Raw genomic sequence first — 23,794 nt, forward strand, 5'->3', positions numbered from 1 at the left:
ATTTTCAATTTCACATCCTTTGGGATTATGTGTAATACAACTCCCTCCATCAAGCAATGTATTTAGCATCCTACCTAGCCCTATGTCACTGCCCATTTAATTAGCATATCTTCTCTCTTAATCCAAGTAAATGATAGACATGTTTAAACCTCAGAGGACCAAGGACAGAGTACTGTGGCGGGCCAGCAAGACTGTCTCTCCAAGCTGGTAGTGACCCATCAACCAACACTTTGGGTATATCATGCGACATGCGACTAACTAGAAACCCACATTTCTTTCCAACTTACCCCAAAGCTATCCTAACACGTGGTGCTAAATGCTTTGCCAAAATCCTTATACATTATGCTTCAAGTTCCCAAATCCACCAATCTAACAACCATGTAAAAAGAGGATGTGGTGTTTGTCAGCATAACTTGTTTTTGCTGGATTCATGCCTTTTGAGAATCAGTCTCTTCTTTTCTACCACAAATGGCTAGAGTTTGGCTGGCGAACAGCGTCCAGAGACAAACATTCTATGAATATTACAAAAAGCATAGCTTATGCAAATTCTTTGACTCCTCCCCAACCTCTCACTCACTACCCAGCCTCCCTATTTCATTTGTCTTATGTCAACCAAGACCAGGTTTGTTTAACAATCTTCCACAGGAAGGTTTCAACAATCCCACGAGCGGGAACGTCTTTGTTTGCAGGCAGGAAAACAAAACCATTTCATCACCAATGGCTCTAGCACCACTGAGCTGCTTCCTGAACTCTGAGTGTGAGCTCACACGCACTCCATTGCTAACGAAGCACACACAATCCTACCGTGATAATGGGAAGGGAAACAGCTCACTGTCAAATTCCAACCCTACCAAACACATCCTTCCAGCTTACATGTTGCCTTACTCAGGACGTGCCGCCAAGTCCAAACCCGTACCTGTGTAGTGTCTTTCTAGGATATCTTTCTGGGAGTGTAACAATAATTTTCCGAGGAATTGGGAGAAAATGCAGCAAATGCTAATTTTGGGCCACTTTCTTGTTTCGTACTCTTGAGCTTGTTAGATTTTTTTTTAAGATTTCTAAACACTTCCTTTTTCTTCAAATAGAGAAATACGCATACCCAAACTATCCTTTCTAATGGAGCAGACCAAGAGCCCAGCACAGTAAGGTCTCCAGTGAAGGACATCTTCAACTTAAAAAGTCGAGGCTAACTTCTCTGGAGAGCTGGAAGGATACATTTAATAACACAAATGTGGCAAAACGATGGGGAAAATGCTTGGGAAAGTGGTTCCGTGTTAGATTGTAACCTCATCCGGATGCAGGGATAGATTCTAGCTCTGAGTCCTCCTGGACTCTTGCCCCAATTAATCATTTTTGGCAATTTCTCCACCTCTCAAAGTTCAAGTGCTATCAGAATAGACACAAGTGAGCACAGGAAACAAGTCACATGTGCTTAGAACTCGTTCCTGGCGCATACTGTGGCTCTGCACCTTCCTGCTACCCACACACTAGAAGGGAAAAAAAAGTCCATGTTAGCTGTGCAAGTCACACTGTGTATATAAGCGCATAAATCCTGCGGCCAATTATTGTACTCACTCCGGAGACTAGGGATTAAAGGGGGGAGGGGGGGGCACACTGCTTTTCCTTGGCCCCTTTACAATGGCTGTGACAACAAAACAATTATTCTTATCCTTCCAGGCATCAAAAAGAAATTTAACATGGCCCTCAGGCAAAATTCAACACCTTTAAAAATCCTAAAGAGAACCGGGTGTGATCATATTATCGTCTCTATTCATTTGACTTTATAGTTGGTGTTTAAAGGGGACTCTAAAAAGCAGCCCAGTGTGGGAAGCGCTTGGGGTTCAGAGGCAGGCAGAGCTCACCTCTCAGCCCTCTTTTCCTCACGGTACAATACAGACGTTCTCATACGGCTGCTGTGAAGGTCAAAGGAGAAAATACACATGACGTGCCCACCGCAGAGCAGGCCCCCAGTAGATGACAGTGGCTGTTAATTTACTAGTATAATATAAATCGAAGACGTGTTTGACAGTCATGTCTTGTGTAAAGCCAGTAGACAGGGCCACCATCACAGCCACCCGGCCCATGCAGGTTTGCATTGGATTCGGACAGTCGGTAAAGAAACAACGGAGCCAAAAACTGATGAGCCATCTTCTTTAATCCTAGCTTGCACCCGGTGGACAAGTAAAAACACACACTGGGCTCCAAAACCCACTCACATTCAGTGCTCACAAAGCTACTGACTTATCCGAGTTTCCTAGAATCAAAGGTTTCTAGCTCACCAGACTTATTCACCTCTGTTCCCCATCTCCTTCCTTCTCCCTGCACAAACTCTGCACAAACTGGCTTCTCACTCAACACTCCACCATTTTGGCTGCTTCTCCTGGCCTACTCCACATGGCCTCTTTCTGCTCTCCTCTCTGCTCTCTCCTCTAATATTAATCTCAGGAACCAAGAGAGCAAGCTCCCGTTCTGCCATTTTATAGTGTAGAAATCCAAACCTTTAATCCAATATACAAAATAGGGAAGTCTCTAATACAAAGTCACTTATCTGGGGCATGATGGGATTGTACCCCCTCACATCAAAAAGGGTGGGGAAGGCTTAATCCCAAAACCAAGCCCCAGGCTACAAGGATTCTGCCTGCCCACAGCCCACAGAGACAAACATTAATATCACCTGGGTGATGGCCTCCACGTGGGCAGCGCCATCTTTAACAAAGTGAGCATAATACATTTTATCTGCCCAACACTTGGAACACCAAAAATAACCCATGTATAAAAGCCACTTACTATTTTACTTAAAGAGATTTGTAGATACAAAGAAGTTAAGATTTAGAATAAAATGGATTGCCAGTTTAGTACTCTAAATTTAAGGAAGATAGCTGAGACCCAGAAATGTTTCCCAGGCATACAGACAGCTAATGGGACTGGCCAGGTTTCCCATGTTGATGACACCATGGGACTTATCACGCTGAGTTCCGTCTCCAACTATCCATGGCTATACTCGGGCCCTGCAGTGCTCACAGAGAAAATGACTTCCTTCCTACCTGGGTGACTGAGGTGGCAGCTGTGCTCAGTGAGTCCCCAGCTTGCTCCCCGACAGCATGTCAGGGGAAGCCAGCGAAACCGAAGGGGTGGGCTCCCCTCCATCCTCCCCCCATCTCACCCTTCTCTCCCAAGAGAGTTTATATAAACAAGTCTTCTCTTTATTCAAATATCAGAAGTGAAGGCATTTAAGAGAGAAAATAATCCTTGATTTTGCATTTGAAAAACAAAATCTCTCGTTCTTGACATAAATTCCCTTCCTCTCAAATATCCACAGACTGATGTTAGAGCTGCTGCTGCTTCTTTTTTTTTTTTTTTTTTTTTTTTTTTTTTTTTGTGGCAGAGACAGAGAGAGGGACAGATTGGAACAGACAGACAGGAAGAGAGAGAGATGAGAAGCATCAATGATTGCTTTCTCCTATGTGCCTTGACTGGGAGGAGGAGGCTACAGCAGAGGGAATGACACCTTGCTCAAGCCAGCGACCTTAGTCTCAAGCCAGTGACCTTGAGGTTCAAGCCAGTGACCTTTGGGCTCAAGATAGTCAGTGACCATGGGGTCATGTCTATGACCCCACACTCAAGCCAGCAACCTCACGTTCAATCTGGTGAACCTGTGCTCAAGCCAATGAGCCCACACTCAAATTGGCAACCTCGGGATTTTGAACCTGGGTCCTCTGCATTTCAGTCCGATGCTCTATCCATTGCACCACTGCTTGGTCAGCCATTGAGCTTCTTGAAGGCTCTACAGAACAGTCTTTTAAATCTCAGGAGACCTGAGAAATCAGAGGCTTAATCTTACAAATATATGTAAGTATTAAATCTTATGGATACAAAGATTTCCTTCGAATATCATAATTGTTTATTCAAAACTATAAAATATACCTAAACTACTAATTCTTAGCAAGTGCACGAGGATTTCTGTTTCCACAGGTATAGTGGGCTGCATATTCCGAAGAGCTTTCTTGCAGAAATACAACTAAATTCTGGATAAAGTACAACATGCTGTGAGAGAGCTCACAAGAAAATAATGACAATTTCCCAAGGCAAAGACCCAGAGACGGGCAGACAGACACACCCACAGGGAAAGGCAGGCAGAGAGACACAAGCAAGATACATATACATGAGTGAGATATAAGTAGAAGAGTGGATGGCCCATTAATGCGGAGGGAATAAAAGCCTACATAGGTGCAAAGCCTCAGGCCCTGCTCCGGAAGAGAGAATTGGAAGCAAGACTATGTGTGGCCGGGACGAAGGGGCTAAGTGGTCCCGGGGAGCCGCAGTCTTACGCACCCAATAAAAAAGTCTCTTAGCTCCTCTGTATATTTCAAAGGCAAATCCTCTCCAGAGGGCAGCCCACCCCACGCAGGCCTTCAGGATTCCTACGGATTAAATTCAATATAAAATGAGTTCATAGTCAAAAACTCAGGAACACACACAAAATAAACCACTATGTTTAAGAGTCCATGGGAACAACCGACGGATTTAAACTGCCTAAGACTTCAGACAAGCCTATGGAATAATTACAAAGGAAAAATTGAAAGAAAAAAGATTAAATTTTAAAAATGAATTAAAGCAAGAGGCTACCAAAATAACCAGGAACATTTTTTTAAAAAAAAACTAAATATAACGTACAGAAATGAAAATTTATAATGACAGAAATTTAAAACTCATTGTGTGAGTTAATCAGCATATCGGAACCAGCCTGCAAGGAAGGCTAATCTTTACTTTGGGCGGCTCCGTACAGGCCCAGGGAGACACAAACACGATGTTGAGGACAAACAGTCCTTATTATACCATCTGAGAAAATGTGAGCAAACATAGTAAAAATCCTGTCCCATCCCTCCTCTTGGCCATTTACTGGGTGGCAGAGCACATTGGGGCCCAAGGGCACACGCTCAGCACCACTTCTCTGTGGCTGGGCAGGTGTTGAGTCACCGAGGCGCCCAGTACCGCCTGCATCGGTTCCCTCCGCCTGCGTGGGTTCCCTCCGCCTGCAGCGTTCCCCTCCGCCTGCATCGGTTCCCCTCCGCCTGCAGCGTTCCCCTCCGCCTGCAGCGGTTCCCTCCGCCTGCGTGGGTCCCCTCCGCCTGCGTGGGTCCCCTCCGCCTGCGTCGTTTCCCTCCGCCTGCAGCGGTTCCCTCCTTCTGCGTGGGTTCCCTCCTTCTGCGTGGGTTCCCTCCGCCTGCAGCGTTTCCCTCCGCCTGCGTCGTTTCCCTCCGCCTGCCCAAGAGGCTGCCACTGCACAGTCTCGGTGACATCCTGAAACCTCAGCGCAGAGAACTTCCCCAGAACACTTTCCCGAGCATGCCCACTGGGCGTTCTCTCCCTAAGGAAGGTGCTTGACAGAAAGCGTTAAACTGGAACATAGAAGGACTAAGAAACTCGCCTTCTCATTTGGGTTTGATTTGCATGCTGGCAACATAGCGTTCTGGGCACAGACACAAGGAAAGACTCGGGCTTTCCTCAAGGCTTCGCCTGGGGTTTTCGTCCTTCGCCAGGCGTCTCCAAGCACCCCATGCTACTGAGAGACCGGCTGCCAGGAAGCTGCAACGAGGCCACGGTGGCCCGGTGCTTACAAAGCGGGGTCAGTGGCAAGGAGGAGCCCAGGAAGTCCCACCCTCAGCGAGGCTGTCCTGGAGGGCCAGGGCTGGAGGGCCAGGACTCGGAGCCAGGCACCCAGCAGTCACGCTGGGAAGAGAATATGGCAGTGGGAATGGAAAAGGAGAGAGAGACTTTCATCGATACTCCTTACGGAGAATTCGATCATTAATTTCACATTTAAGAAGAGTTCTGGTAGGTTCCTAGAACGAGACATGTGCACAGAATGCACACAGATACACTCTCACCCTCCGGTTTCCATTCCTGCCGCCTCGCCTGAGAGCTAACGATCAGCGGCATCACATGTATCAACCCAACTAAACTGCCCAACAGCCCTGTGATGCGGGTACTGTTACTACCTCTCGTTTACGGATCGGAAAACCAGAGCTTACAGAGGTTAAGTACTAGCGGGTATATACCAAAGTCAGTATTCCGAACCAAGATACAATACGGGCAGCAGCCTTTTAGATGCAATGTCAAAGTCTTACAATTAAAAAAAACACAACAACATAGAAAACAACTCTTTTCCCCTAGTGGTTCATTTTTGCTATACCCACTGATGATTTTGATTGGTAAGCACCATCCAAAGAGACAAGAATGAAGTTCACATTCTTTCAGAGCTCAAAGTGCCCCACGAAGAGCAGTGGGCTGAGGAAACAGTGCTCCCATGAGCAAAGTGTGACCTCACCACCTCCCAGAAAGTAAAGGACAGGCAGCCTCGGTCCACAGACGGTCCAGGTATGAGGTGCACTCTCTAAACTGAGATGGAGTGCTATCCAGAGCGCACCGTGCCGTGAGGAAGGAAACTTGTCGCCACGGCTTGGGTAAGAGCCAGTGTTAGCTAATGATTACGTCACCGAGGTCAACACAGCATGCTGAAGAGCACCAGGACACTGTTCCTTTAGTTTTGAATGTTGAGGGGGTAAAAAGGAAGAAAGAAGGGAGGGAGGGAAAGAAGGAGACAAGGAGGGAAGGAAGAAGACAGGGAGGGAGGGAGGGAGGGAGGGAGGGAGGGAGGAGAAGGATGGATTAAGAAAGAAAAAGGAATGAATATGGGATATGAAAATAAAAAGAAGTAATTGGGATCGTTCATTGGTCTCCTGTTCTGTTCCGGGCACCCGACATGTATTATTTTATTTAATCCTCACAGCCACCTCAGGCAGGGCAAAGGTCCCAGATCCAGATCATGAAACTATGCTCAGAGATGTTAAGTAACTTGCTCAAGACTGCAGGGCTGGCTCGAAACCAAGGGCTGCGAAGCTCCAAGCCCATGCCCTCTCCTCTGCCTCCTCACCTAGCCCCACGGAGAGACGCAGACTCCCAGCGCACTCAGGCTATGGCGGCCTCCTCACCCAGCCCCACGGAGAGACGCAGACTCCCAGCGCACTCAGGCTATGGCGGCCTCCTCACCTAGCCCCACGGAGAGACGCAGACTCCCAGCGCACTCAGGCTCTCGGCGGCCGAGCACCAGCTGATGAAATAGAATTTGAAGGTCATCATCCAGACCAGGGGTCCCCAAACTACGGCCCGGCCCGCGGGCTGCATGAGGCCCCCTGAGGCCATTTATCCGGCCCCCACCGCACTTCCGGAAGGGGTACCTCTTTCATTAGTGGTCATCCGCATCCTGTGGTCCTGGAGTCCTGTATGTGGTGGCATCGCTCACGTACAGTACTACTTCCAGTGACGCGGGATGCACGCGTCACGGCTCTGGAAGCACGTCATATCACTTGTTACGGCTAGCAGTGACAAATATGGAACCGGACATTGACCATCTTATTAGCCAAAAGCAGGCCCATAGTTCCCATTGAAATACTGGTCAGCTTGTTGATTTAAATTTACTTGTTCTTTATTTTAAATATTGTATTTGTTCCCGTTTTGTTTTTTTACTTTAAAATAAGATATGTGCAGTGTGCATAGGGATTTGTTCATAGTTTTTTTTTATAGTCCGGCCTTCCAACGGTCTGAGGGACAGTGAACTGGCCCCCTGTGTAAAAAGTTTGGGGACCCCTGATCCAGATGTTACCCCCCCCCAAAGTGGAAGATTGGAATTTTGAAACCTCACCTCCAATAGATTTGAACCTTTCAAATTCATAAAATGTTACCACCTTTAGACTAAAAGTGTAATGGTTATAAAAATAGATGCAATGGAGAAAAAAATTTAAGGACCAATAAAAACAACCAGATAAGCATCGTAACTTATGTCTGTATTAAAATTCTAACATATGTTAAAATTCATTTCTTATAGCTACAAAAGCCTGCAATGATTTAATAAAAGAAGGCTTTAATATAATACAAAAGCTGAAGACTTTCACTGCTTTTACTAAAACACAGGATTTACCGAAACACTGTATTCTTCATTTTACAATTTGTCTCGTTCATTCCTTAGCCATCCCTTGGGTTCTCAAATACCCAGTGTCTTAATTCTTCCCATATTTCTAAATCCAAAACATATTTCAGAACTAATAAAATCTTCTGGCCGTGTAAATCACATCTTTTGTGTTTTAACTTTGCTTAGATTTTATTTCAAATGTCCTCTGATAATATCAGGGACCTTTGCCTTTTATTACCCAAAGTTTTCTCTATGGCTGTGCTTTGTGCCTGCAAATAAATTGGTATTCAGTCAAACTGAAGTCAACGTTATTTTCTTAATCCACAGAAGGAATCTGAAGGAATGAAAAGGGGGAAACCAGCGGAGATATTAGATATATATATATATTTGATGCATCATTTGAACTTTTCCTCTAGAATCCCCACATGAATGCCCTAGAATCACAGAGTCTGCTAGTCCAACCCTTTAGTCCCTTGCTCCAAACTCCTCTTGGACGCTGGTTATGGGGCAGAGGACTGAACCCCGGTATGAGCCCTCAGACTATAAGCTTCAAAAAGGCAGGGTTTTCACTGGACTGCTGTGTTCACTGGTGTGTCCCAAATACCTACAGTCCCTGGCACACAGCAGGCTCTCAAATGTTTCTGAATGTTTGGTGGTCGTCACCACCTCTTTCTTTAATGATCATCAAGTACGTTCAGTAAACAGTGACCAGAAAAGGGTAAGCATTCTGGAAACCATGTTGACTCGAAGAGGAATAAAGTAAATTGCAGGTACTCAGGCACAATAAGCAGGGACGGAGCTGGGGCCCAGACGGAACCCTGCTCAGAGTCCGGTCAGTAATCTGTGACCAGCCAGCCACGCGCGGGGCAAATCACTGGCGTCTCAGTCTTCTCCTATCTGAAACAGAGCTGCTGTGAGAAATAAATGACCCAGAAAAGCATCTAGCAAATAAGAAGAGCTCTAGAAACATACGCCAATGTTATTTCTACATTTTGCTTTTTCACTCTTGGGGGGAAAAAAGACTTAGAGATCATTTCCTTCAAATATATGAAAGGCACTGTGTAAGAAGACAACCCTATCCATATTCCACGAGAAGACAAAAACTCCAAATGAATGAAGTGAATGAAAAAAGGGTATGATACTGACCCAACAGAACCCAGACCTCACTAATCAAGAGCGCTCCTACCTATAAGAAGCTGCCCACCTCCACAGGCATCCGGTCTGCCCCTGTTTGAAACAGAGAACTCAGATTCTATGACTTCATGGTATGACTCCTTTTTTGTAGTTAAAAAAGTTAGTTTTTCATGATTCTTTGCAGATGTATATATAAATGAAATCAGATAACCGTTTATACCAAAGTTCGTACTGCCAAAGGGACGTCCTCTTTCCAAAGCAACAGCAGTTATGTAAGTTCACACTGATCAGAAAATAAAAAGCTCACAGGCGTGTCCTCATAATACCGATGACTTTGGAAAAGTGTCAAGGGACGTTACATCATTATTACCCACCCACCGTTAAGATGGAATAAATATTGATTTGGTAAACCTTTTCTAAGTGTCAAGGTTCACCTGACGCAACAAGTCTTTAAGTTGACAACTATAACTCCTCTTCCTCTCCTCTCTTCCCTCTACCCCGGGATGGAATATGTCATTCCAGATAGCAGGTCAGACCTTTAACAGCCGCTCTGACAATGCACCTGTCCATCATACGTGAAACATTTTCCTAGAAGACCTGAAGAGAAAAGTACTGTCACTTACTCACTTGGCCCCGACAATGACAATATTAAGCCCTGGGAATATTCAGACCACACACGAACAGAAGATTCTTTCTCATTTCAGTTAAATTTATCAGTCTCCACTGCCTTTCTCCTCACTATTGTTATCCTTCCAGGACTTCAAATTAGTTGTGGTTCACAATTAGAAAAAGTAGAATCTGCTAGGAGAGGAGGTTTGTTTGATCATTTTTACAAGACAGCATTCTGGAGGAAAGAGAGGAGAGTGAAAGCGAGCTTAAGAGATGAATGTGGGATCTAAGAGGCAGGGAAAGAACATTCTACAGGGCAAAACCGAGTTCTGTTCCCACTCGGCGTACCTTTAAGAGAAGGGGGAAATCTGGAAAACTTCAAGTTGCATAAGTTATTCCAAAATCCGATAGCTGCAAGGAGTCAGCTCCCATCGGCGGAGGGACCCAGTCTCGGCCTCTCTGTGCATTTTTAAGAAGGGAGAATATATATTTGCAATTGCTTTATATACGAATGTGTTCTGACGTATTCCAAAAGCTCTAGGATGAAAATATAGGGTTTCTGGGCTGCATTCTTGTTCCACATCTACCCTGTCCCCATTGTGACGAACCCTGCTGGGGTCTTCACAAAAATGTTACCAGTCACTCCTGCCCACTCCTAGTGTATGTTTGGGGCACACGGTATGTTTTACATTGACTTCCCTATGGTTCACGGCCGTTTCCCACCATTTCTTACTGTTTTGCACCAAAAAAAAGCTATGTCATTTATAATTCTGTTCTGGGTACAGAGACACCAATGAGCTTGGCTTAGAGCAGTGGTCCCCAACTCCCGGGCCGCAGACTGGTACCGGTCCATGGGCCATTTGGTACCGGTCCGCAGAGAAAGAATAAATAACTTACATTATTTCTGTTTTACTTATATTTAAGTCTGAACGATGTTTTATTTTTTAAAAATGACCAGATTCTGGCCCTGGCCGGTTGGCTCAGCGGTAGAGCGTCGGCCTGGCGTGCGGGGGACCTGGGTTTGATTCCCGGCCAGGGCACATAGGAGAAGCGCCCATTTGCTTCTCCACACCCCCCTCCTTCCTCTCTGTCTCTCTCTTCCCCTCCCGCAGCCAAGGCTCCATTGGAGCAAAGATGGCCCGGGCGCTGGGGATGGCTCCTTGGCCTCTGCCCCAGGCACTAGAGTGGCTCTGGTTGCGGCAGAGCATCGCCCCCTGGTGGGCAGAGCATCGCCCCTGGTGGGCGTGCCGGGTGGATCCCGGTCGGGCGCATGCGGGAGTCTGACTGTCTCTCCCTGTTTCCAGCTTCAGAAAAATACAAAAAAAAAAAAAAAAAAGAATTAAAAAAAAAAATGACCAGATTCCCTCTGTTACATCCATCTAAGATTCACTCTTGACGCTTGTCTCAGTCATGTGATACATTTATCCGTCCCACCCTAAAGGCCGGTCCGTGAAAATATTTTCTGACATTAAACCGGTCCATGACCCAAAAAAGGTTGGGGACCACTGGCTTAGAGTATAAGTGCCAAGAACTGAAAGAACACACCCTTTATTTATTTGTATCTGTATCTAAGTACACAGAAAAGTTCTGCACTTGGTGGGCATTCCATAGCTACTCAGTAACTTTATGTTTTAGAAGAAAGAAAAGTTAAATTGTAAAGTTGAAGGTTTACCTTTGGGCCACTGAGCCAAAGATTTCATCTGCTTAAAGAAGAGCAAATAATGCTATTTTTGAAATTACTGGTTCTATATGTCACAGTTTGTCAAGAGGTGGCTCGTGAAGGGGCATAAACAAACATTGGTGGTCCTTATATCAGTTCCAACTCCCTAGGTTCTAACTTTCAGCATCTAAACTGTAAATGGGAAATCCCTTCAACGGGCAGCATGGATTGTTATTTAGGCTTTGTAAAGACCCCAAAGTTTAGTGCTTTAAAACAGTCCTTATAAAATGGTCATTAACCTTTAAAAAGCTGAACTGAATTGTGTTCTGCCAGAAAATGTTTTTAAAGTGTAATTGTTCTTTTAATATATACATAATGACTAATGCTTAGAAACAGATATGACTTGAAGGCACATCTAATTCACTGAATCTATCCTGTGAACAATTTTCCCAATAACAAATGTAATAACTGACAACATGATGTCGTCAAGAAGTAAATATACTACTCTAATTCAAATGATGACCTGAGCATTTTCTAGCTCCATTTACAAGTCAGAAAAGCAATGAAAAAAAGTGGTGACTAACACAGAGGCTGGCATCTTGAGAGATCACAACGTCGGCCCCTTTGCAGAGTTAACGTGAGGTTATAAAGGGATGCGGAAGCAGATTTTTCTGAAAAGTTGCAGAATTTCACTCCCCGTAGTGACCGTGTGGTTTGTTTCTGTACTCCAAAGACCTTGCCAGTTACCCTCAGGTTCACATTTGAAGTCAGGATGGAGGGAAAGGGAGTTTAGCAGGAGAACGAGGAGGAGGAGGGAGGCGAAGACACCACAAAGCAGATGCTGACGTGCGCGTTCCCCACACACTGGCACGCTCCCCAAGGCCTGTGCCAAGCGCATGTAGCAATGTTCTTCCAGGCTGACCCATGCAAAAGGGAGAATACAACCTACATGCCAAGGACAGCGGAGAGTTAAGGGAGACTCCCAGAGCATGGCCCACAAAGGAGCTCAGCCTGGACAGCTGGGTCCCTGGTGAGCAGGAGGCTCGGGTTTAACTGGACACCTTGTGCATTCGCACATCCAAGCAGAGGAGGAGACAGCAGAGGGGAGGAGGAGGGTGGGAGAGAACCGGAGCCAGCTGGAAAAGCTCTCCCATCATAAGCTGAATTATCTCGAAAAGCCACCCGTAGCCACTGCCCCCTCCCAACACCCCAGCTACATATCAGGGCCTCTAACCTCTGTGAGCAACACCAGGTGTGCTCAGAAGAGATGTCAAGCAGCTTTTGATGGGAAACCCTAGGGAATGATAAACGAGACTGGGCAGCTTGCTATTGTTCTTCTAGAGCAGGAAAGGAGCCCAAGGGCTCTTCTGATGCTCTCAGTCCCTCTTCTTCTAAGCACGGAAATAGAGCTGGGAAAAACCCAGCATTTCGTAGTGGGGGCTAAGACGTTAAGGAGGAAATACTGATTGTTTGCTATAGTTATGCATGATCTCAAAGCTTTATTGCTTTTAAATATGAAGGTATTTTCATTCATTCATGTTAGCAGCCAGGAAACCGTGACTTCGCCGCAGAAACGCGCGCAGGGGCCGTCGCCGCTTCAGCCCTAGACGGCGATGCGCACGCGCCGACGCTGAGGCGTGGTCAGTCACCGTGCTGCCCGAAGAAAACATACTGGCTTCTCCAGAGCCGAGAATCAGCGATTTATTAAAACTCTCGGTACTGAATACTATGCCTTCAAGATGGAATATTCAACTCAGGAAATGACTTCTGTAGACATTCCACTGAGGTGAGCGCTATATATCATATATATCTATATATATATAGATATATAGATATATATAGATATATATATAGATATATATATATATAGAGAGAGAGAGAGATGATCATCACGAGTCCAGCCACCTTTGCTTCAGTTATATCATCCCGCCTGCCTCACGCCTCCCCCACTCACCTCCAGCTTTCACCGCCGCAGAGTTAACCAATAACTACAAGCAGGCCAGTGATGGTCAATCAACAGATGGTTGAAGTTTAGAAAACCACTGTACTAATACTTTCAAAATTGGGATTAGAAAAATAATGTAGGTTCTCAAGGCTTTGATTAAGGTTAAAAATCCTTATAAAAATCAATTTACTGGCCCTGGCCAGTTAGCCCAGTGGTAGAGTGCTAGCCCAGTGACTGGATGTCCTGGGTTCGATTCCCAAGCAGGGCACATAGGAGAAGCACCCATCTGCTTCTCTACCCTGTTCTCTCTCTATTCTCTCTCTCTCTCCTTCTGCAGTCATGGCTCACCCCAGGCGCTGAGGATGGCTCCATGGCCTCCTGCCTCAGGCGTTAAAAACAACAAAAAAAGGGCTCAGTTGCTGTGCAACAGAACAATGCCCCAGATGGGCAGAGCATCGCCCCCTAGTGAGCTTGCCAGCTGGATCCTGACGGGGCGCATGCGGGAGTCTGTCTCTGTCTCTCCTCCCCTCACTGTATAAAAAAAAAATTAGCCCTGGCCGGTTGGCTCAGTGGTAGAGCGTCAGCCTGGCATGCAGGAGTCCCGGGTTCGATTCCCGGCCAGGGCACACAGGAGAAGCGCCCATCTGCTTCTCCACCCCTCCCCCTCTCCTTCCTCTCTGTCTCTCTCTTCCCCTCCCACAGCCTGGGCTCCATTGGGGCAAGGTTGGCCCGGGTGCTGAGGATGGCTCTGTGGCCTCTGCCTCAGGCGCTAGAATGGCTCTGGTTGCAACAGAGCAACGCCCCAGATGGGCAGAGCATCGCCCCCTGGTGGGCATGCTGGATGGATCCTGGCCGGGCACACTGTGGGAGTCTGTCTGACTGCCTCCCCATTTCCAACTTCAGAAAAATTTAAAAAAATAAATAATAATAATAATAAAAAAATTAGTTTACTACTATTTCCAGTAGTTCAATGAAATAAATAGTGCCGTCAGTTTTCAAAGTCACCGGAACAAGTTATCTGTAACATACCTAGAGTTAGCAATGTAGTAAGAATAGGGTAACACTTTCATTTATAAGAGTAACATTTAAAGTGACAATACTAAGTTGTTTGTCCTCACAATCTTTTGTACTCTGTAGCAAAAAAAAAAAAAAAAAAGATATCAGAATAGTGTAAATATGCTATTCATTATTCAGAAAGTTCACATGATCCCCTTCAGCAGACAGAATGCACTATCAACAGAAATTTTATGCATAGTCTGCTCTTTTTTTGTTTAGTTCACTGAACTAAGTGCAAACCATCTGCTACCTATGATAGTCTGAAAAAAGAGAAACAACAAAACGCAAACATTTTTTAAAAGATAGCACAATAGCATTCCAAACAGAACTTACTAGTTTAAAAGCACCATTTATGAGGTTTGAATGCTAATGACATTAGATGGCTTAGGACCCATATGTACTGTCTTTATTTTCAGATTAAGATTATATTTTTCCATTTTTCTTGGTAGGGGCATGCCATTTTAAGAAATTAACATGCTAAGAATGCCACTACACTAAAATGTCTTATTCAAATGTTAATTTCCAAAAAATTTTTAAAATCTAACAACTTGTAAGTTAAAATTGTATTTTGACCCCCATTTATAAAATCCCTGCCATGTAAGTAGTATATTACAGTGATTATAAGATGCTTTTACAAAAGCAGAACGGTCAGGTATGGCTCAGGGCTTCTGCGAAGTCAAAATGCTTGAAATCTAGTCTTCACTTCGTCTCTAGCTATCTAAGCTCAGATGAGTTACATCTCTTAAGATGTCTTTCTTAATCTATAAAAAGAGGGCTCTAAAATGTCATTCTCAGAAGCCTGCTTCCTGTCTAGCACTGTGCTGGGCATATACATGGTGTCAGGAATTCAAAAACTGCCCCCGGCCAGAGAAGCTGGCGATGAGCCCTACCAAAGCTTCAGAAATTGCCCACGAGACCGTTTTCAATGCATTGTTCAGCTTAGCGTATGGAATACAAAACCAGCTATCACAACAGCCTCTTACCACATTTTTGGTGGTATAACCAAATTTCTAGGATAGTAAGCCTTAATCATGTATTCCCGTCTAATGAAAAAAGTGATTTCGTGTTGAAGGTGAAAGTCTAGGTTTCAGGAGAGTTTAAACAGGATCAGCCCAGGATATTTTGTCAACGCTCCAATACTAGAAATGTTATCAGCACCCACATTGCTTCTCAACAGCACGTAAATGGCTTCGTGCTGTTTTCTGGAATATGGCGTACACAAGTCCTACTCCACCCCCACAACCGCTGTGCCAAAATCTAATGCATTGAAAGAGGGCTTTTTACAACAAAGCATTACAAATCTTTAAGCACTTACAAAGCTAGCTTTGCAAAAGATCATTCCAGTACAGAAATCAACTCTTAGAGTGCTCACTCTGCCTCACTGTTATTCATCAGGCACATTATTAAAACAACATGGCACATAAAAAGAAAAGCTTTGGGATATTTTACGCTTTAAAAACTGACCAGGCTCTGCAGTGATGCTTACACTGCTCTTTAGTATAACCTCTGTAGTTCTACTAAACTGTTAGTTTATTAAATTCCAGAGATTTCTACAAGAAGTTCCACATCAGACTGACATTGAGCTACAAGGGTGAACTTCAGACATCCCTCTAAAGATGCTGCAGTTGTAGGTAAGAAAAGAGGGCACTGACCATTCCTACCCGTTCTTTCCTTTTTCTTCCCATTTATGTATATATTATATTTACAAATACTCAGTTAAAATGGTCTCGGCTAAACTTAGAATCAAACTTATCTCCTGGCCCCTCGGGAGGCATAGATATCTGTGAATCTGAGTGCTTGGAGGAAAGAAGGGTGGTGATGCTGGCGCCAACCCAAGTCCAAAGTGTTCCTTTGAGGCCAGGGAATGCCCCTACCATGGCACGCATGGCACGAATGAGAATGGTCACCATTATGTCACTGTCATAGCTCTTTTTTTTTTTTTTTTAATAATTTTATTTTTTTAATGGGGTGACATCAATAAATCAGGATACATATATTCAAAGATAACAAGTCCAGGTTATCTTGTCGTTCAATTATGTTGCATACCCACCACCCAAAGTCAGATTGTCCTCTGTCACCTTCTATCTAGTTTTCTTTGTTTAAATATTGTTTCTTTCTTTCTTTATTTTTTACAGAGACAGAGAGTGAGTCAGAGAGAGGGATAGACAGGGACAGACAGACAGGAATGGAGAGAGATGAGAAGCATCAATCATTAGTTTTTCATTGCGCGTTGCAACACCTTAGTTGTTCATTGATTGCCCTCTCACATATGCCTTGACCGCGGGCCTTCAGCAGACCGAGCAACCCCTTGCTGGAGCCAGCGACCTTGGGGCCAAGCTGGTGAGCCTCGCTCAAACCAGATGAGCCCGCACTCAAGCTGGCGAACTGTCATAGCTCTTTAACTCGGGGCCTCTCAAGACCGCACCTCCTTGTGAGCCAGTTCTCAGCTCCTCCTCGGAGGCCATGGACAGTCCTGCATGTGCAAGAGGGAAGGAGATATGACTAAGGCCTCAACCTGCCCCAAAGGGTTCTCTCCTAAGATATTTTCCCTAGGAGATAACATGGCTTCTGAATTGCAAGGTTTTTTACTTGGGTTCCTGAAACCCTATGGGTCCACTGGTTGGAATTCAGGGAGCTTTGAACTCCCAGAAATCCTGCACAAATGATTGGGGCAGAGGTACCTGACATGCAAATGTGTGGGTCTTCCTGCTACCACTGAAGCGTAAACAGAATCAGAATGGAGAGACTCTTAGAGGAAAAGAGGAGGAGCTCTTATATTAATTAGTTCAAACACAACTGATGAAAACTGGATGAAACTTAGCATAAGAAAAGGCAGTAAGTCAATGTAATCTCCTCTCTTCAACCTGAATCTCTCTCGTTCTGCCGCCTGACTCCCTTGTCCAATCTCTTAAGAGGTGCACAGAGAAATTTCAGAGACTGCTCAAACAGCACGGACCTCATGTTGTAAATGTCCATATGATTCCACTACACAAAGAATATGACCTTCAACTCTCCCCCAAAGGTGTCACTGTAAATTCATAACAAAGATGGGCAAGCTAAAGAGAAGAGGACTGAATAGGAAAGGAACTCTGAACACCAAGAAACTCCAGAGGGACTAGACCGTGACCCACAGAAGCGTCCCATTCGTCACATGGCACACCCTCCACAGCACGGAGCGGGTGCTCAGTGTCCCCTGCCAGCTGAGACTCACTGAAAACCTGAGCAGTGCCACTCATGACGAGCTGATGAACAAATGGGACTCACAGTAGGTTTCGGGCTCAAATAAAATTTGTTACTCTCTCTGTCAATTCCTTCATAAAAGTCCAGGTCAATGCAACACATCAAAACAAAATGCGGACACAGCAGCTCACCAGACTTGATTACTCATAGCCGATTTGACTTCATTGTCTTGCATTGGCTGCCTTAAAACAAAGGTAAATTGCATGAGTGGCCCTCAGAATGGAGCATCGAAAGCTCTAGGTCTCACAAAAACGTCTCCCAAACAGTTGCTCAAATTACAACAGAATTAAAGAAATTGGTTAAAACTTGCTGTTGGAGTCAAACACAAATATAAAATTGTGTTGCTTAATACGACCATTAAAGCTGATAAAAACTCTACCCATAAATGGCGTTACATTAGGGACAATTGTATAAAGACTCCGGCAGCCTGGATGAAGCCAGAGTGAGTTACAGAAAGAAAAGATTTTTCCCCACAACTGTGGGAAAAACCACCAGGAATCAACAAAGGACATCAAAATTCCTTGTTGTCTATTGTTCACAAAATATTCCAAAAATGAATACAAAATAGTCAAAGCTCTTTGTTTTTTTCTAACCGCTGGAAGAAAGGTTAGGAAATGTTCTTATGTCATTGCCCCGTTGCCGAATCCCAAACGAGGCCCGAGCTGGAGAGAGGGGTGTGAGGGGGCGACACTGGCATGGGGGTGCGGTATGGCTTCCAGTTTTTTATTTTCCTTTTTTGTGGTGGGATAAATACCTGACATTGGCAGCACTAAATCATCACAAAGAACACACTAGCTTGATGATTCGATCTTGGATACAAAAACCCCCAAGATTTTCAACAATGTTATCTTGTCCACGCATACCCAGCAAATCAGAGAACCACAGGTTTCCGGGAGGAGACAGATGCAAAGTAACAGTCTAAATAAGAACCGAAGAGAGGTGACCCACATACTAAAATCCAGCCTTTTAAACACAAACCAGGTTAGCTAAAATCTTCAAGTCAGTACCAACTGTACTTACTCGTGAGAAGGTTACCTAATGGCACTCAGTGCAGGCTGTTCTCAGAAACGTTTCAAGTTTCAGAGAGTCCCAGAATCACATGAAAAACAATAGTATGCTGTTTGTTACGTTTATTAAGTTGGACAAGAAAAGTTAATAGGTAAACCATGCTCTAATGATCTTCACCCAGCTAGTGAGAGCCCGACAAACTGGTTAGAGCCTAGTAGAAATGAACCCTTAGTTGTTCGTTTGGCTTTATCAGTGGTATCTACCACATTCCCAGAGCCACAGTCGACACTTCTAAAATAACAGCCAGGAAGGCAATAAAAGGAAAATATGAGAAGCATCAAGACAAATCTGTTATTACCACTAAAAGAAAAACACCAAGTGCATGGGCTCTCGATGGTGGAATAGTAAGTAGTGCCTTCATACCTAGTCATGCGCTGCTTAACGATGCTTCGGTCAAAGACAGGCCACATATACGAAGGTGGTCCCGGGAGATTATAGTAGAGCTGAAAGACTCTTACCACCTGGTGAGTGTGTAGCCCATAGCACAACACATCACTCACGCGTTCGTGGTGGTGCTGGTACTCGTGCTGCCAGTCATAAAAGAGGACAGCATATACAATGACGTACAGTACAGAGATAGCACATGATAGTGATACTAAACGACTGTTACTGGTTTATAGATCTACTATATTGTACTTATATCAGTATTGTAGAATAATATATTCTTTCTACTTATAAAAAAAAAATGTTTGCTCCCAACAGTATGCCGTGTTATACTGGCAGCAGCCTCATAGATCTTGTGCTTACTGCACCTTTTGATTGAATCATTTCTGATTTACTCATGATTTAATCTCATGTTGTTTTGTACAGTAACATGTTGTCTAGGCTTGTAGCCTAGGAGCGACAGACTAGACCACGTGGTCTAGGGTGTATAGGCTGTGCCATCCAGGATTATGTAAGCGAACTCAGTAATGTGCGCACGACCACAAAGCTGCCTAGCGCTGCATTTCTCAGAGCACACTCGCCGTCCAGGCACATGTGGCAGTGTTAGACTAGAGAGCATGTTCCCTGTTTTCCGGTATAGGCAGTACTGACGCCATCTGTTTATCAGTGTTGTTACTTTATATCAAAACAAAGAGCTACTCATGAATGTCCTCAATAGAGGATCTACAGAATGTAAAAAATAAGTGTAGAATCCCTCTAAAGTTGGAGTTAAATGTCATTTTTGGTGGCCCGGTGTCTGGCACAGAGTAGGGGCTGACTCATTTTCAGAGAAGAAATATACATATGAAGATAGACGTAACACCCTTTCTCAAATGGCTGAAACCAGTGGCATGCACTCAACAATAAAGACATACGGAGCTTGTCCCCTGTACCAGACACTGTGCTCAACAGGAGAACGAAAAGTTACTAAAACAGAAGACAATGAAAAGAACAATTTCATTAGTTGTTTTTTTTTAAAGATGTAAAAATGAATTAACCACTTATATTTTCAAAACCACCTACACAAGTCGTATCATATAATTGAAATCTGAAGGTTAACTGAGATTTTTTCGTTCAGACCTGCCCTGGATACTGCAAATTTGGTTCCAGACCACAGCAATAAAAAGAGCGCTGTAATACAGCGAGTCTTATCATTTTGCTGGTGGGGGATCTCACTTTCCAGTTGCAGAGAGCACACCTGTGGAGCTCAATAATCAGAGGTGTGCCTGTATTCAGGTGGATGACAAAACATTCCAGTGAGGCCCAGAGCACTGAACAGGTGACTATGTAGAACTACATTCAACTGGAAATGTTGCTCTTGTTCTAAATGTCTGACACCCAGGAAGTAGTCTATAACCAGCCAGCCCTTTAAGAAAATCAATGGGTTCATATCACCCATTGATTTTGAGGAAACGAACGGCAACATCAGGGTGTTCTCAAGGTTCTGTTCTGAAAGTTTGTTACTGAAGGGCACCAAAATAAAACCAGAAGGTGGCTCCGAACACTTAAAAAAAAACACATACATTTCTGGATAGGTAGATATGAAGCAGCAAGCAAAGATGAAACAGTAGGGAAGACAGAAACTAGGCTACTTAGAGAAGCCACCAAAGGAAAACTTGGAAGGGAAAGCTCATTTGAAAAAAGTGAGCTGAAAAGCGATGAAATGGCCACGGATGGGGGCTCCAGGTCTGGCCAGAAGAGCCAGGAGGCACAGTGATCAATCACTTCAGGGAGAAGGGAACAAAGGTTGGGCCATCTGGCAAGGGGACCAGGCACATTCGCTCTGCAAAGGTGAGCAGGTTGGCAGTGGCCAGCAAGAGCCACGAGCTTGACAATCCCGCAGGCACATCGCTTGAAAGGGCAAAAACAGATGAGAATACAAGATGGAAATCTCCAGAGAATTCTGGGCTGGTTAAACTCCAACAGCTCCTGGGGCTCCGCTCCCGGCCTCGGTTCGCTACAGGCTCCTGAGGCTAAGCCCAGTGATAATGAATAGAGACTTTGGAATCAAAAGGGCTTTTGCTGACGTGGGCAGGAGGCCAAGGACTCTGCAAACTGAATCTTTCAGATACCACCCAGATTTCACTCTGGTCTCCAAGGCCATGGCAAACCCTGCAAGATTAAAATGCCTTAAGATAAATGACATTCCGCAATCAAGGCGCAGTGGAAACCAAGCGAGGGGCAGAGGGAGAAAACAGGAACAAGCCTAACAAACAGTGTGGCCTCACACAGTCAATCCAGAACAGCCGACGAGGTCGCCAAACTAAACTTTTTAGTAAAAGGAGAAATAAAAAGAAAATGCTTATGTTCTGCACTGAGAAGTCATTTCACATTAAGCTTTTGTGCAATTATTGAAAGGAAAAGGATTTACTGTTACAAAAAGAAAAAAGGCAATCACAAGAAAGTATATAATGAATATCTGTACTCTTTACATGCCATTAGAAAAAGACCACAAACACAGATGTTTGCAATTTGCTAAGGAGATAATTATTATTTTTTTTAATTTTATTTAGAAAATTAAATTTAATAGGGTGACACGGTTCAATAAGAGTACATAGGTTTCAGGTAAACATTTCTATAGCATTTGAATTGTTAATTGTGTTGTACACCCATCACCCAAAGTCAAATCATTTTCCGTTATAAGGACATAATTATTATTAATCCCGAAAAAGGAAAAAGAAAAAAAGGCGACTAAAGTTTTAAAGACTGGTTGGGCGAGGATGAGAAAGTATCAAGTCAGAGGACCTGTATACTCTAACTGCACATGCTAGGCCCCCAGCCAAGATTCAGAGAGCTGTATTGGAATAACGTCTGACCATACGCCCTGACTAAAAGGATGAGTGTTTCTGTACAAATGACTAGAGAACTCCCTATTACCAGTTCTAATACAGTCTTATCACCTAAACTTTTTTTTAAAGGTAGTTCTGCACAAATACTCGAAAGTTTGAACATTTTTACTCCTGAGACCTAGGTATACTGTTTCCACTTAGGATGACCTATGAGCTAGTCTTTTAAATAGGTGTATCTCTAATTTCGGCACACAGTTATTCCAGGGATTGGTGGTTGAATCAGTAAGAACCAGTCAGGTTACTTGGAGGCAGAGAATTTGGCTTAAAAAGTATAGCCCATCTCAAATGGGTTTCAAACTGCACCCATTTACTTTAAAATACCCCAAACACCACGAAGGGCCACTTTACCTGTTCTCCAGTCCCGGGCAGATCTAAGATGTAATAAAAAGGCTTCCAAAACTCCAAGCGGTGTTTTATATTAAATTAAGAATCCCAAAGGAGGGAAAGTCTACTTTAGGGACCCAGCAGTGTGCAGAAAGTGGGAGGTCGGGCTGCCCTCCTCAAAGAGGGTTGCCCGGGGACCCTCGGGACAAGAGTGGCTAAAGGGCCCCCGCGGAGTCGTGCGACGTCGTCCCGCAGCTCCTGCGACCCTCGCGCCCACCGCGGACCCCGACGCCTCGGGGACCCTTAGGAAGAAACGCAGCCCCAAGGACGGGGGTTCGCGGCGGCAGATCCTGCCGCAGCCCCGGGACCCCCGTCTCAGCGCGGACAGAGCGCTGCCTCTGAGGAGCTGCGCTGCAGGCGCCCCCGCCACAGCCCTGCTGCCCCCGCGCGCGCCAAGCGCCCCTGCGCCCCACTCCTGCGGCCCCTGCGGGGGCCGGAGACTGGGCACTTACTGGGCAGCGCGAGGGCCGCGCCTGGAGAGCCAAGGATGGTGAGCGACTGGAGCGAGTCGGGGCCGCGTCTCGGGGAGGCTGGAGCACCCACCACCGCCTGGCTGGTCTGCGAGGAGAGGACCGCTCGAGCTGCTGCGCTGCAGAAGGCGGGCTGGGCACGTGGGCGCCCTTCTGTGTACCCGCGCAGGGGGCGGGCGCGGGGCCGGGCGGCACCGCCCCCGCCCCGCCCCGCCCCGCCCCTCTCCCGCGCCCCCACCCCCACGCGCGCCTGCCTCCCGCCCGGACTTTCCTGATGGTACGGGCAGATCCTCGCGGTAGGCGGCGTTCTCCCGCTGGGGCGCGGGTCCGGGAGCCGCCTGCAGCGCGGACACTCGTGAACGTGCCCTCTCCCGGGGCCGGGAGGCCGGGCACACCCAGAGGCTATGGGCCCGGGACGCAGCGCCCTGCGAGAAGGGAAACGGGGGCGCTCCCGGAATAAGGCTTCCTGTGGGCCCTTTCCGAAGCTGCTTCTAAATAGCGTTCTTCCAAATGGAGTTTTGGTCCTGTGTTTACTTTTCATTCACAAAAGAGTTTGTAAATAAAATAATTACGATAAAATATAATTATGATAATGATATCTTTGTTAAATAGTGCTACTTCACCAAGTAGCACCAATAAAAACCATAAAGGTTTATATAAATACAGCGCAGTTATTTTGAAAGCTCCAATGATGTGTATAGGTAGTCATGATTATTTGGGGCTAAGCTGTAAAAAAATGACATTTGCTATTTCCAAGAGAGCAAGAGAAGTTAAGCAATCAAGGCTTCTCATACTGTGCTACTGTTTACTTTAGGAGTCTTTGATAGGATGAAGTTACAATGTGAAACAATGTTAATTTTCATCCAAAATAAGGCAAAACACTGACACTGAATTGAACAGTGAGTGTAGATTATTTTTGTGTGTGTGTTTGATAGAAAGTTCTACCTTATTTTGTTTAAAATTATAGTAAACATCTCTTTATTCATT

General features: G+C 45.2%; 1 protein-coding gene and 1 long non-coding RNA gene across 3 annotated transcripts in view; one reads left to right on the top strand and one right to left on the bottom strand.

The window, feature by feature from the left end:
- The window catches only part of SLC7A2 (solute carrier family 7 member 2), a 61,467-nt gene extending 38,534 nt beyond the window's left edge, over positions 1-22,933 (bottom strand). For both annotated transcript variants that reach the window (XM_066380233.1, XM_066380232.1), the window contains exon 1: positions 22,790-22,933. The gene's annotated coding sequence lies outside the window, so the exon portion shown is untranslated. The remainder of the gene's footprint in view (positions 1-22,789) is intronic.
- On the top strand, positions 15,827-17,675 carry LOC136404435 (uncharacterized). Its single transcript, XR_010751247.1, has 2 exons — positions 15,827-16,004; positions 17,396-17,675. It is a non-coding gene; the product is annotated as an uncharacterized lncRNA (long non-coding RNA).
- Positions 22,934-23,794: the final 861 nt, after the last annotated feature.

This window comes from Saccopteryx leptura, chromosome 4 (assembly GCF_036850995.1).
Source record: "Saccopteryx leptura isolate mSacLep1 chromosome 4, mSacLep1_pri_phased_curated, whole genome shotgun sequence".
In the NCBI taxonomy this organism is placed as follows: domain Eukaryota; kingdom Metazoa; phylum Chordata; class Mammalia; order Chiroptera; family Emballonuridae; genus Saccopteryx; species Saccopteryx leptura.